Here is a 13,515-nt window from a genome sequence, read left to right on the forward strand (position 1 = left end):
TTTCCTACCGCCCCCAGCCCTGCGCTGCACGGCAGAGCTCTCCCAGGGGCTCCTTCTTTGTTGGGGAGGTGGTGCTCTCCCAAGGCTGCAAGCTGAGTTTGAGACCTCTGAGCAGCACCAGCCACAGACAGCTTTTAGATACTGAAGACATCAGTCCTGCCAGGATATCGGCCAGAGCCTGGTGCATGGACCTACGATTATTGCAAGGCAGATGAAGGAGGAGGAGAGGTTTGTGTGCTTGGGAAAGCAGGGAAAAGGCTGAGGAGAGTAAAGAGAAGAACTTTCCTGTGGTGTCCATGCCCAGCTAGGAAACTTACCAGTAGAGCCATTCCTGCTGGTGCAGCCCTGAGGAGCCAGAGGTAGCTGCAATGCCTCTCCTTCCCCATCACAAACACTGCTCCCAGCAGAGTGGCTCCGATGAGCTGATGAAGCCATGGCAACGCAGAGACCCTGGAGCAGAGCAGCACGTGGATACCATGGAAAAGGGCATGAGAGCCTATGAAAGTCCTCCCAGCAGAGAAACTGCAACTGGAAAGCAACCACAAGCCCTCCAGGGAAAACCCATAAGCAAATATACCCAGCCAAGAGAGATGATCTCAGGGCACTGATGTCATCCCATGAGCACCCAGGGATGGAGCAGGGAGGCTGGAGCAGTCCTGTGGTCGCTCCATCTATGCAGGATGCCTGCCCTATGATCTCTTGACAGGGATGCAACAGGACCCACTGCTTCGCTGACTGTAACATCACTGTTCAAGTCTTGTATCAGATCTGTCCTGAATCCTGCTTATTAGAAAGAAATACAGTATGAGGACCTGAAAAAGCCACACTGATGCTTTGAAAGATACTGGGAGCGTGTACGTCCAGTAACACAGCTGTCAGGGATGGGAGAAGTTTTCCTGCCTGGGCTGGTTGCTGAGTCTTCACATTCCAGCCCCTGTTCTGGGAGGAAAAAAACCTCTTAGCTCTGCACTTACTGGAGACAGGAGGCACAAACTTGAAGTCATCTGGAATCAGGCACTGTAAAAACTTAATGATGCAGGACAAATCAGGGTGACTAAAATAGCGAGCAAGGCAGAGACTGTCTTGTGATTTACTGCACTCGGCCAGGACTCAGGGTATCTGGGAGCAGTTCCAAGGTCAACCATAGGCTCCACGTGTCACCTTGGCTGAGTCGCTAGGGACAAATGCTGCCAAAAATTGGCTTAGGCATCTTGCAAAAGATAGGTGCTTAGAAGACTGAATTGTATCAAAAATCAAGAGGATTAAGATATTTCAAATGCAGTTAGGCCCTTGATGAGCACTCCTAATTCCCATCGGATAAGCTCCTCTCCCTAACGGATGGCAGACTTGAGCTGGGACCCACCTGGTGACCTGGTGTTTAACTGTTTTATGCTCCATTAAGAGGATGGAGGCTCAGCATAAGCCTAAGGCAACTTGGCACTTCCTCACTCTGTCTCTGCCACAGCTCTGGAGCAAAGGACGCTCTACTGATAAGGCAACAGCCTCACTTGCCTCCATGGGCCATCACAGCAAGATGGGTTTGTAGCCCACTCCCCCAAGCAACGGAGCCAGCATCTGGCCAGGCCACGTGCACTTCCCCATTTGCACTTCTTGCAAAACCTTAATCTGAGGTTTTACATGGGATTTAAGTGATGCCCTCACTTTTTGCTGGCCCATCTGCAAAGGCAATAAATTCAATCCCTGCTAGATGTGAACAAGTAAGAGCAGCTCTCCCTGTAGGCTGTGTATGCATCCCTGTTAAACCCTTCTCTGACAGCCCGAGCAACACCTGGTGTAAATCTGCAGTGGTCTCTGTCCTCGAGAAAGAGGCACTGATTTACACCCCTCTCCCACCCCTTCTCTCCTCTTCCTCCTGCTTCACTGCTTCCCTGGCCGCTACCCCTCAATTTACTCCTTTCCCTGCTCTGGGGAGATAAATAACCCTGGATGTGAGGAATATAATGGGGCACTGAACTTTCACGTGTCTACCTTGAAACAGGAGGATTGTTTTGTCTGGTACCTTCAATAGAATTCAGTGCAAGAAAAGTCATCTCCAGGAACAGGGGGAAGAAAAAAGACAGGGGCGAAGTTACAGATCCCTAATCAGGAATGACTTGTTTTCTACCATTGTTGAGGCATCTAGGGGGAAAAAGATAGTGCCCTTGACCCACCCTGAGCAGCACATTTACCCCCAGACCTGACATCTGATGCTGGCACAAGGCTATGAGTGAAGCCTGGCACCGGCAGGAGGATCCAGGGAGGAGGATTCGCCTTTGACTTCACGACCAGTCAGGAGCTGCATGGCAGGAGCCTGCCCAAGACACGCCATGCAGAAGCTAGATGATCCAAACCAGGGCATGGCCACACACATAGCATCTCATGGGAGACAGCCAGGAGGATGGATGGCGAGGGTAGCACAAGGCGCTTCTGGTGGCTGCAGAGAGCAGATGAGAGGGGAGGAAGGCAACCACAGGAGCCGCAGAGAGACACAGGGTGAAAGACCCTGGCCAAGGCACTGAGATTATTAATGGCTTCCTACACCCCCAGCAGGCCTGCAAGTGCTTTATGTCTCACCACTACTTGTCAAAGTCAAACGTTCCCCTCAGGTCACAGCAGTTTGTGCAGGGGAAGCAGCTGGAGAAGGCTGTGCTCTGCCAGCATCTCCCAGCAGAGAGTGCGCTTGGACAGGGCAGGTCTGGAGGAAGACCTCAACTAGAGGCAGTAGCTGTTTGCAAGAAGTCTCACAATCTGCTCTCTAATTATTTCTTACATCTTACCCTTCTCTGAAAATGTTGGAAAAGAAGTCTGTTGCTTGGGCTAAATAGCCCCACCTCCACCAACGTACTACTCCCCTGTACCCCATAAAGCATTTACGTGCATCTGATTAAATGCCATTGAAGTGAACAGGAATTTGCTTACAAGCAAATTACAAATTCCTTACAAGCTTAAGGACTTTGCAGAATCAGGGCCTAAATCCACCAAGTCTCTGCTAACGCTCTCAGACAACGCAGGCACAGCTGAGTCCTGCCTTGGGAATGCATTTATTTTCCCTTTTGAGGCTATGAAACATTACGCCAAAGCTTTGCTTCCCCCTGCCAGCTGCCGGGAGCTGATGTGAATCATGGGGCAAGATTGGGCTTAGCGTTGTTAGAGATAATGCTGGCTTAGGGTGCGGTTTGTTTTCAAGCAGAACCTCCCAGCTCAGATACAGAGCCGCAAAAGGTCCTCTACGTATGCTAAAAGCCTCATATCAAAGAAAGAGCAAAAAGCATAATGCTGTCTCCTACCTTTGAGTTAAGACCAGCCCTGACTGCAGTTGATGGAAATCTTCCCTGTGGAGTAAGATCCAGTGGAGTAGGACGGTGGTAGCAGCTCAGAGTGTGGTTTTGTTCGGTTGGTGCAAGTCTTTGGCTTAGACCAAAACAGCAATTAAATAAAATCTACGGCCCATTTTTCTGCTGAGCAGATCAACTGTGCAACATGAAAGGCTATAACCTCAAGGAAAGAGGGCTTTTTTATTCCAAAATCAATTTTATTTAATTTTTGTAAGGGGATGGGTTCCATATTCCATTACTCTCAAACGAATCAGCAGTGTCAAGTTTCACTGGAACAGACACATAAAAACTCTCCCCCAGGGATAAGACAGTATTGATCTCACACGGATTGACCTCAGAGAACATTAGTAGGGTCCAGTGAGCAGCTAACGATGAACAATACCAAGTATATTCTTACAGATTTAGAACAAGAAACCCATTTTCTTTCTCTCAGCTCAGAGAAAATCCTGGTTTAGTTTTGCATCCAGTGAAAAAACCCTATCAAAAACCTCCTGTTACAAGGCATTATAGGGATTACTCTCCAGGCAGGCTTGGTACCCATGTTCTCCCCTTCTCAGGGCTGGATGCTCATCTGTCTTACATGATGACTATTGCATGTGTCCTACTTAGCCAGAGAGACTCTGGACAGCTGGTTATTTTTCTGTCTGAATATAGGAGCTTAATTTAATAGGTGGCTGTTGGAAAAACAAGCAGGAAAGCAACACAATAGGACTTGATAGGCAGCCTCCAAACAAACTCCAAGGAGGCAATTACAAGAAAATGGCTGCGACTTTTCAATGAGGAAGATGTACTTCCAGGTGCCAACCATAAAGCAGCTGCTTGCCCAGGCTGGGAGCCTCCAGATCAAACCATCCTTACATGGTTAACAAATGTCCTTGAGGAAAGGAGTGGGAAGGGGAGTACTGGGAGGGCATTTTGTGGAGGAAAAGACATGAATGCAAGACTGTAAGAAAAGCTGTGCCGGGTGGGACCTGGGGACCATCCTGCCCAGCACCCTCTCTCTCCCATAACCAATGGTGCGTGATAAGCCAAGGGTATGAGAAGTGAACAGGGATATTTTCCTGTAAACTCTCCAAGCCTGCAGCAGGCTGCAGCTTCAGGATTTCCTGAGCCTGAGGCTTGTATAGAAATACTGCGTCGCATAGTCCTAGCCTAGCCAGTTACCAAAGTGAAAAATGCTCCATATCTTTGATCATTAGTTCTTTGGTGAGAACAGAGACCAGAACTGCTCACAGTATTCAAAAGGAGAACAAACCATGAATCTGTACAATAATTTTTCCTCTTTCTTCATTAGCTCATACCCGTCTATTTGCTTTCTTGACTGCTGCCCAGCAATGAGTTGATGCTTTCACCAAATTTCCTGTTATAACCCCAGGATCCTATTCCTGTGGGCTGACGGTCAGTTTAGAGCCCATCGCTGTGTGCATGACGTTAGGAGTGCTTCCTCTGAGGCTCGTAATTTATATTTATCTCTACTGAATTTCATCTGTCATTTTATCACCAAGTGTCCGGCCCCTACTTCCACATCACTAATGAAGACACTGAGCAGCACAGACCCCTGCTCAGATCTGCACCAAATTCCCCTGGGTATCCCTTCACTGCAGAGACTGACCATCCCTGTCTGGCCTTTGTGGTTTCTGTCTTTAAGCCACTTAATTTTTCATGGCTCCTTACTCTCCTCAAGAGCCTTTGATGAAGGATTTTGACAGACGACAGAGCCTTTAGGAAATACGTATCTATTATATCCATTAGATCTCCATTGTCCATGAAATCTTTGACTCCATCCAAGGACTGCAGTAGATTTTGTGAGTTATAATTTCTCTCACCAAAAGCTGTGCTGGCTCCTCCCCAGTACACTTAGAGATATGCTTGTCCTTGTGTCCCACCAGTTTCACGGCACCATCATTAGGCCTACTGCTCCCAATAACCTGCCCTTGACACCTTTTACCCCAAAACTGCTCCTGTGATTACCACCTCCCGTCGATCCAACACCAAGGTAACATTAAGAGAGCACCTGCACACTGATGAGTACGTTGCCATTTGCATCTTGGGTCCTTGCAGTACCCCTGTGCAAAAACCAGCCGGTTGTAGCAATTTGTAACTATTCCTTTTGCCAGTATGATCTGTGAGCCCCTTTCCTGGTACTTCGGCTTGAGATAAAACCTCCAACGTGTCCCTCCGCAAAGAAGGGTCCCAGCACTGGAAATTTCACAAGCCCTACCGTGACCCAGATGTGATACCTCATGCATCACATCACATTAGAACAGGAATTAAAGTAACGCATCTCTTGCTGTGGGCTGGCACGGACACAGAGACAGGTTCTGGGGAACCTCCAGCAGTTTGCATCCTCTCGTCCTTCTGGGGAATGGTTAAGCCCTTGGTAAGACAGGCACGTCTACAGAAAGGTGTTGGTGCTTTTAGAAGGCGTTATTTCAGTTTTCAGAGTATTGACTAGTTTCCAGGAAGGGGCAGGATGGATTCCCTGCTGAAAGATTCACTCTCAGGATGGCAGCTCAATGGCTGGTGGTTGTTTGCCAAAGGCTAGGCTGTAAGAGTGATTTAAAAAAGCTTAGAGGTGAAGCCAGCCCAGTAACAGGGAACTGGGATTGCTTTGAAATTCACAACCAATAAAGTGAAATAGATTTTTCCCTGGCAAGTCACACTTATCCTGCGGAGCCCATTACTACAGAAGACCAGAAGAGGTTAGGAAAAGGACTGGGCATGGTGAGAAGGAGAAAATCCACTTTATGGAATGCTGGCTTTGTTGCGATAAAATATACTTTCTTGCCTTAAAAACAAAAACGTCCAGCTGACGTCTTAACAAATTTTTCTAATGGGCATAACCATTCCTGAGGCTCTGTTGCATTTTTCTCCAGGGGTGGTATAGATCGCTTGTTTGGAATATGGATTTTGGTATGAAGTGTGGGGGTTTGGACTGAAACCATATAGGATGGCTTGAAACACTATGGGTCTGACCCTAGTTTCATTTTGCAGATCAAATCCTGTGATGGAGCTTAGATGGGCAGAAAAAGCCATTGTCAGGGCCGTAGGTGCTTAACCTGTCTAGCACCTGTGTGGACTCTATATATACATACATTTCTGTCTCTCTCGCTAGTACAGAAGGCCCTCTAGGAGTCTGGATGGCTGTGTATAACCTATCCTGTTCTCACGTTACGTTTTGTTCCATGCTTTGATATCAACTGCCCTAAGGATGCTCTTTCTTTACTTTCCCATCGTTGGCTCTTCCTTTGTGTCTGTTTCAATTTGTGCGGGCTCCATATGAAAAACACTCCCCGTAAATCCCTTCCAGCCTTTCAGACCTTCCCATACAGTTGTTGCTGAGAAAAAAATTCATATGAGATATAAGTAGCTTGACCTCTTATCCAGAAAAAACCGTTTACTTAAGCTAAAACATTACACGCTATGGAGTTCTGATTTGCACCAAAAGCAATACCTACTTCTGCGTGAAGCCCATAGCCTTATCTCACACCATGTGGTTATTCCAGTGCATGTGGAAATGCAGCCATGTAACAGAATGCTGCTCTGATTTATGTGAGATGGGAAACCCTGGAAAATTGAGTTCTTAAATCCAAGCTGACAAGTGGAGAACGTTGTGGCTCAGGAGAGCTCCGTGAGGCAGCTGGGACCCTAATCCTGCGTGTCCGTGATCACCCGTGTCGCCGGTCGGATGAAAACTTTATGTTCGTTGCTTGCCTGGGTGGGAGCTGGACCCTCCCCGCCCTGCTCCCGTCCCACCTCCCGGAGGTGGCCTGGGGCTCCTTTGCGACACAAGCTACGGCGAGAGACCCCGCACCGCGTGTCCTGCTCCGCGCACGGCCGCGGCACCCCTTACTCTGGACACCGCCACCGCCGTGCCCACGCCACCGCCGCTGCCCCTCCTGCACTACAACTCCCGGCGGCGGTGGCGGGAAAGGGGCGGGGGTGGGCGTGGCCGCTGACGCCAGCGCGCGGGGCGGGGCGGGGCCGCGCGGGCGGGGCAGGGCGGCCGCGGCCCATTGTGGGCAGGGGCCGGGCAGGCTCCGCGCCGCGCAGCCGAGTGCCGCGCCGGCAGGTACGGCGGTCCGCGTTCGCGGGGTGAGTCCACCGCGCCCGGCTTCCCCTCGTCCCTCTTCCCCTTCCGGCCGAGTAGTTTTTGGTGGGGGGAAAAGAGGGGGTGTGTGTTTTTTTGCCGTGCTCTGGGGGCGCTGGCTGTGCAGGGGGGGAAGGGGGGGGGTGGGCGGGTCGGGTCGGGTGAGCCGGCACGGTGTCGGGATGGGGAACCGGCGTTCTCTACGCTCGGGGGCTGCTTTCCCCCGCCGTGAGGCAGGTGGGGAGAGCGGGAGCCGAGCCCACGCCCCACCCTGGGGCGCTGCGTGGGGTTGTCCCCTCGGGTGGGGAGCAAGGGGGCCCGCGGTACCCCCCTCCGCCCCCTTCCTCGGCATTACCTGGTCCCGCGGGGCCTAGCGCGCCCTTCGGCCACGGTGTGGCCTGGGCGAGGGGAGCGGGGCCCCCGCCGCCGTGCCCGGGCGGTGCCCGCCCCTGTGGACGCCGGGCAGGGGGCGCCCACCCGCGGGCGTGGGATGCGCGATGCTGCTGCGCTGCTTTCTCCATGGCAACGGCTCCGAGGGCTGCTTCATCCCCGGCTCCTGCTGGCACGGCGGCTCCCACCCCTGCGGCAGCTCCCGAACCGGGCTTGAGCCACACAGGGGCGGGATATGACCCCTCGCTTAGCCGCAGGGCCCCGGGGATGGGGTTCCCCCGGCTGAGCAAGGCGGGTTTTGGGTGGTCTCTGCGCCCCCCCGCCATGCCGCCCTACCAGGCGTAGCAGTTTGGGGCTTCCTAATCATCTGTATGTGCTGTGCCACCAGCACTGGTGTAAAACACCATGCTGTGGGCACGTTCTGGTCCAGCCCAGTGCTCTGATGTGGGAGCCTGCGTGGGAGTAGGATTTTGGCGTGTCTTGGTGTTGGGCTACAGCTGCGTCAGCATCAGCGGCAGAGAACAAGCGGGTTTGTGGCACCAGCCAGAGAGCTATCAGATGGGGAGGACAGGCCTGTCACTGTCTGCACTGGGCTGGAAATTCAGGGAGATTCACGTCAGGGGGCCTGTGTGGAGGAAGGATGATGCCCTTGCTGCTTGTGAGCCCCGGAGGCTGGGACCTGCTGCCGTTGGTGTGTGATGGCTGCGGTCAGATCCTGCCTGATGTTGACTCGCCAGGCACAAAATCATTAGTATTAACAGTGGAGTTTCATCCTTGGGGTCCGCTCCACTTGTAGGTGGCTATAGTGCCTCTTGCGTTGGCACCCATGTGAAACAGGCTTTCTGCATCTTTAAGTGATCAAGGCTAATTTAAGGCAAAAACAGATGATAATTCTCCTCCTAATGAAAGTCAGTTGAACTGACAGGGCTGCGTGCTGCCAAACTGGAGGGTAAGGAGCTCTCAGTGGAAATCGAAGGTTGATGGGAGATCATGGGGCGTGGCTGAGCCCCCCCCTTGCCAGGTGCCAGGGTAAGGGGAGCTCATGGGCACAGGCTGCCCTGGTGGTTTCAGCCAGTCCTGAGCGCTGCGGACACTCAGCATTGTACAACCAGCTGGCTTCTCCCAGCTGCACTGAGAGGGATGTCGGAACAACGCTTTTTCTTTTTTTTTCCCCTCTCTAGAGGTCGATTCTGATACTGCATACAAAATCAAGTGGTGGTGTGTATTAAGGCCACCGTGGTGAACCACAGTGTAACCCAGTTATCGTCCCGTGCTCAAAACAATGTATTCCAAAGACAACAGCATTCCTTGCCTGCTTCTCTTTTGGTCCCACCAGGACTAAATGGGTCCAGCAGCGTCTGGACCTTTTTCTGTGAGCACTGGGGTTCATTTCAGTGTGCATTGACCCCCCAGCCTGGCTTGTCGGGCATCTACCTTGCTGTTTCTCGATTAATGAGTGACTCACCTTGCTGTCCCGGTGGCCGTACACTGGGACCTGCCCCTGCTGTTGGGAGCAGGAAGCAAAAGCCAAAGTCCGTGATCTCTGACCGCCCAACATGTGACACCAGGACAGCAGGAAGCACTGACGCTTCCTGACTCCAGCCAGCTCTCGTCTGGCGTGCACTCTGACGGTGGTGCCCCTGCCACCACCCTAGGGCTTTTGGGTCCAGCCAGCCAGGCATGCATGCTGGTCTGCGTCCTGGCCTCCGCCCTGGGGATGCAAACAGGATGGGTGAGGTGTAACATCAGCACCGAATCTGCTCCCCTGGGCTTGAAATGGAGTCAAACCGGTCTTGACCTGAGCTGGCTCCTTATCTGACCCTTTGTTTGCAGCAGGGGGGCGGGAGAGAGCAGGAAAGGAATGGCCGTGGCAGGCTGGCTCCTCTGGTACCAGGCGAGCCCTCCTGCTGAGGATGGGCAGGAGCTGGGGACAGACGGTCTAACTGGGTCATGTTTATCTCCCTTTGCTTGTGTGCTTTGTTTTGGTTTCTTCCCTCCCTTGTCCCATGCTGTCGTTGCCACAGCTGAGGAACCCAGCGCAGGGGAGGCATGGAGCTGTTGGGCAGCTGGGCTCCTTGCAAATACCATTTACCAGCCACCTAGGAGTGCGTCCCCTCTCGCTCCACATTCCTGCTTTGCAGTTTGCTTGTGTCGACCATCGACACAGGCTTGATGCCTGAAGGTCTTTGGCCCACCACGTGCCCAGGTAGCAAATTTGCCTGCTGTGTGTATAACCTGAACTGGTTAAAAACTGACTGAGGATGCCGACAGATGCACCACCCAGAGCGGGTGGTCTTCTTCTGCCCATCCTCCAGCTGTGCAGATAAACACTGAGCCGCTCCTACACAGACACTTTTATCTCAGAAGTATTAATAAATGAAGCTTGCCTATTTATATGAGCCTTTTTAAGAGAGTGGCAGGGCTGCCTTGAAGGCTTGCTCGGCACTGCAAGTATTCAGAGGTTTTTTGTGTGTGTGCTCTAGCAGTCGATAAGCCAGGGCATCCAGCTGTCAGCTTTGGAGATTGACAAAGCCTGCTCAACGAGATTTCTGCAGGCTTCGCTCACAAATGAGGATTTTGTTGGACGCTTTGGTTTCTGACTTGATGCTGGTAATTAAATATCTTAACTTGGCTTCGGAAAGCTGTCACTGCCATGGAGTGACTGGTTAGGCCATGTGAACCAGGATGTGCTTATTCTGCTGGAATTGAGTGTGACCTAACTACAGTTCTTTATCCTGCATTTTTTTTTTTAAGTACACTTTTTATACAAGTAAAACTCTTAAAAGGGGAAGAAAAATCTTGCGTTTTACTGCTGTGCTGTTAAGCTTGCATGGACCTGCAGTGACAGCTGTTTATTTGCAAGCTGTGGCAGCCAAATGCTGTAAAATTCAAATCATGTCCACATTGATTTCCCCCCCCCCCCGCCACCCTTCCTTTTAAGGTGTACTTTTCACTCGTGCACCACAACAGATGTCAGCACCGTGCTGAAAAAAAAAAAGAGGTGATCTGAACAAAGGGCTGTAAATTGGGGAAGGAATACTGAATGTCTGATCCTGACTTCTGTGTTGGTTAATCTAGATGCTAAGCCATATAGATTTACTTACTGTACATTTTTACTGTACAGTAAACATATGATGATGTAGGATGAGAGAAACAACTAGTAAAGGGTTGGAAAGAAGTTAAATATGCCAGCAGAAGCTTTTTTGCACATTGCATTAGCTCCCTCACCCTTAATGACGTACTTCCAACTTTCAATTTCATGCGAAAAATAGAGGATCCTCTGCCCCTTGCAAGACACTGGGTGTGATCTGCTGTTTGCCTTTGATTCTTCTTTCCCCCCACTGCTGCTTCAAGCTGAGCTGGGTTGGGAGGAAAGCTGTGCTGATGCCTTCTTACCCTCCCACCCTCTCAGGAGATCATTTGCACTTGGTGTCTTCTGTCCTTGTGGTGCGTTGTAATGTTTTGGAATACACTGAAGAACCAGGAGTTCTGGGGCAGCTTAGAAAATCTCAGCTCAGTGAGTCATAAAGCTTTCAAATCTTTGTGGCTGCTGAGAAGAAAACCAAAGGAGGTGGAGATGAGAGAAGCGGCCTGGCACACCATAGAGATGTGGTTAGTTGACTGGAGAGTTTCATGATCTGAGCTGATGGTGCTTTGTTTCAGCACTAGTATGGTCTGAGCACCAGCCACCTGAATTATAGCAAATTAACCAAACTAACGTGTGAAGTTGTCTGAACATCTGCCCTGTGTTTTTCTTGTGGTAAAGTTGGGTGGGGTCATTCCCAAGGGCATCCCGTCCCACGCTGCGCCCAGGTCTGGAGCAACCCCTGTGCGCTCTGATCACCCTGTTGTGTTCGTGCTTCTTCCTGCGTTCACCCCCACCCCTTTGGGGGAGTTTGTTGTGAATTTGCTAAATGGAAGAGGTTTGTGCTGCTTCGAGCACCCGGGCGAGGAAATCGCTCCTGCCTCTTCCTAAATCAGCCAAATGGATGGGGTGGCCCAACCTGGTGACAGTCATTGATGAGTCATTATTATCATGACTCAATAAATTACGCGATATATTAGTCCTCATGGACTGAGTTGCCTTGAGAGTCTTTGTACTCAAAACATTGCCTTGACCCACTGCAGGGGCAGTGTTGGTGGGCGGGCATGTTCTCACCCACCATGGCACACGCCCGCTGGTCATCACGGCAGTGCTCACTAGTGCTAACGTGTCAAACCACCGGAGCGGCGTTGCTCTTCACGCCTTGTCTCTTCCCGGAGGGCGTGCCAGTTGCTTCACTGCTGTGTGGATTTTTCTTTTACATCATTTTGGAGCTCTCTCTCGCTGAACTCTCCTGGACTCGGCACTGAGGAAATACAGCAGCACGTTTGCAGCGCAGTTAGTAAGAGCTGGTACGTTGCTGGTTGGAGGCGTCCTTGTCTTTCTCAAGCCAGAGCACAAAGTTACCCAGCGCTTGCAGGGCCTGGCAGATGATTGAAGGGTTGTTCACCTTGCCAGACAAGTGGCTTCATGTTTCGCCTTCTGCATTCCTCTGGGTGAGCACTGCATAGCGATGCGCTTTCAGCTATGCGCTGCTTACCTGAATCATGTCTTCCCTGTGCACGCAGCTTCACCGACTGGAAGTCAGAGCTGTCCCTCTCCAGGCCGCTCCATCAACCTGTGAGTGTTTTCACAAGAGGGTAAATGGGGTAACGCGTGGAGGGTGTGGCCGGGGAGCAGCAGAAGGGTCCAGCTCTGGCTTCTGTGGCGAAGGTGACTGTTCCTGCTTTTACTATCCCCTCCTGAAGGGACAGTTTTCAGAAGCTGAACCCAGTGACCAAATTCCCAGACTCTGGATCTGGGCTGTTCCCAGGAGTTTTGTACTGAGGCTCCTCATCCCTTTTTGCATGGAAAGCAGCTGTGCCAAAAACTCAAAGCAACTCAGCAGCAGCCAGACACTAGTGAGATTAAGAGAGGGGAAGGACCTAATTAATTCATCTGACCTGTGCGCATCCTCAGGAGAGCAGAGGAAAATGCAGTGGGATCTCCAGGTGTTCGTTGCTCCCTGCTGCTTGTGTTCCACATGGGGCTTTCATGCCAGTCTCCTGGTGGGGATGGAGTGGGCTGCTGGCAGATCCTGACCCAAGGCACTACGGCAGAAGGAAGGCAATTCAAAATTGTGCCATTCAGAGGCTGACTTGGGGGGGTTGCATGAAACACCAGCAGCTGGGCCCTGTACCAACATGCAAAACTTAGCTACGGAGCTTGGCAGCTTTTGGGGAAAGCTCTGTGGGGCGTTGGTTCCTTCAGTGCTTGGCAGGAGTGAAGATCAGCTTACCTTCCTGATGGAGGTCCTTATAGCAAGCTGGGCATCCTCAGAGATTTTAGGGTTGAGTATTCGAGGGTAGACTATCAACAAGCAGGAAAGTGCACACACCACTTTCAGACAGGAACAAAACCGCCTGTACCCCGAGGCTGGAGGGCAGGAGAGCTGGGGCTGGGCTCTGCACCTGGGAGCCAGTTTTGCACTCCCTGGGCCGGGAGGAGAGGGTGTTACTTGCCCTAAAAATCAAAGAAAACTGAAGTATGAGAATGGGGGATGCAGAGGGTCATCGTTCTGGGATGGAACCTGCAGTTGCTCAGGTCTGGGGTGTAAGAGCGGGTCAGGGTAGTGGAAAGACCCATGGCATTTTATGCTGCTCAGGTAATGTCCTAGC

The 13,515-nt window shown here is 51.5% G+C and overlaps 1 protein-coding gene across 4 annotated transcripts in view; it reads left to right on the top strand.

Moving 5' to 3' along the window:
- Positions 1-7,318: 7,318 nt before the first annotated feature.
- Positions 7,319-13,515, top strand: part of DAAM1 (dishevelled associated activator of morphogenesis 1) — a 95,360-nt gene continuing 89,163 nt past the window's right edge. For 2 of the 4 annotated variants that reach the window (XM_074583681.1, XM_074583684.1), the window contains exon 1: positions 7,319-7,430. The gene's annotated coding sequence lies outside the window, so the exon portion shown is untranslated. The remainder of the gene's footprint in view (positions 7,431-13,515) is intronic. The other 2 variants (XM_074583682.1, XM_074583683.1) reach the window with 2 other exon arrangements.

This window comes from Larus michahellis, chromosome 4 (genome assembly GCF_964199755.1).
Source record: "Larus michahellis chromosome 4, bLarMic1.1, whole genome shotgun sequence".
NCBI lineage: Eukaryota > Metazoa > Chordata > Aves > Charadriiformes > Laridae > Larus > Larus michahellis.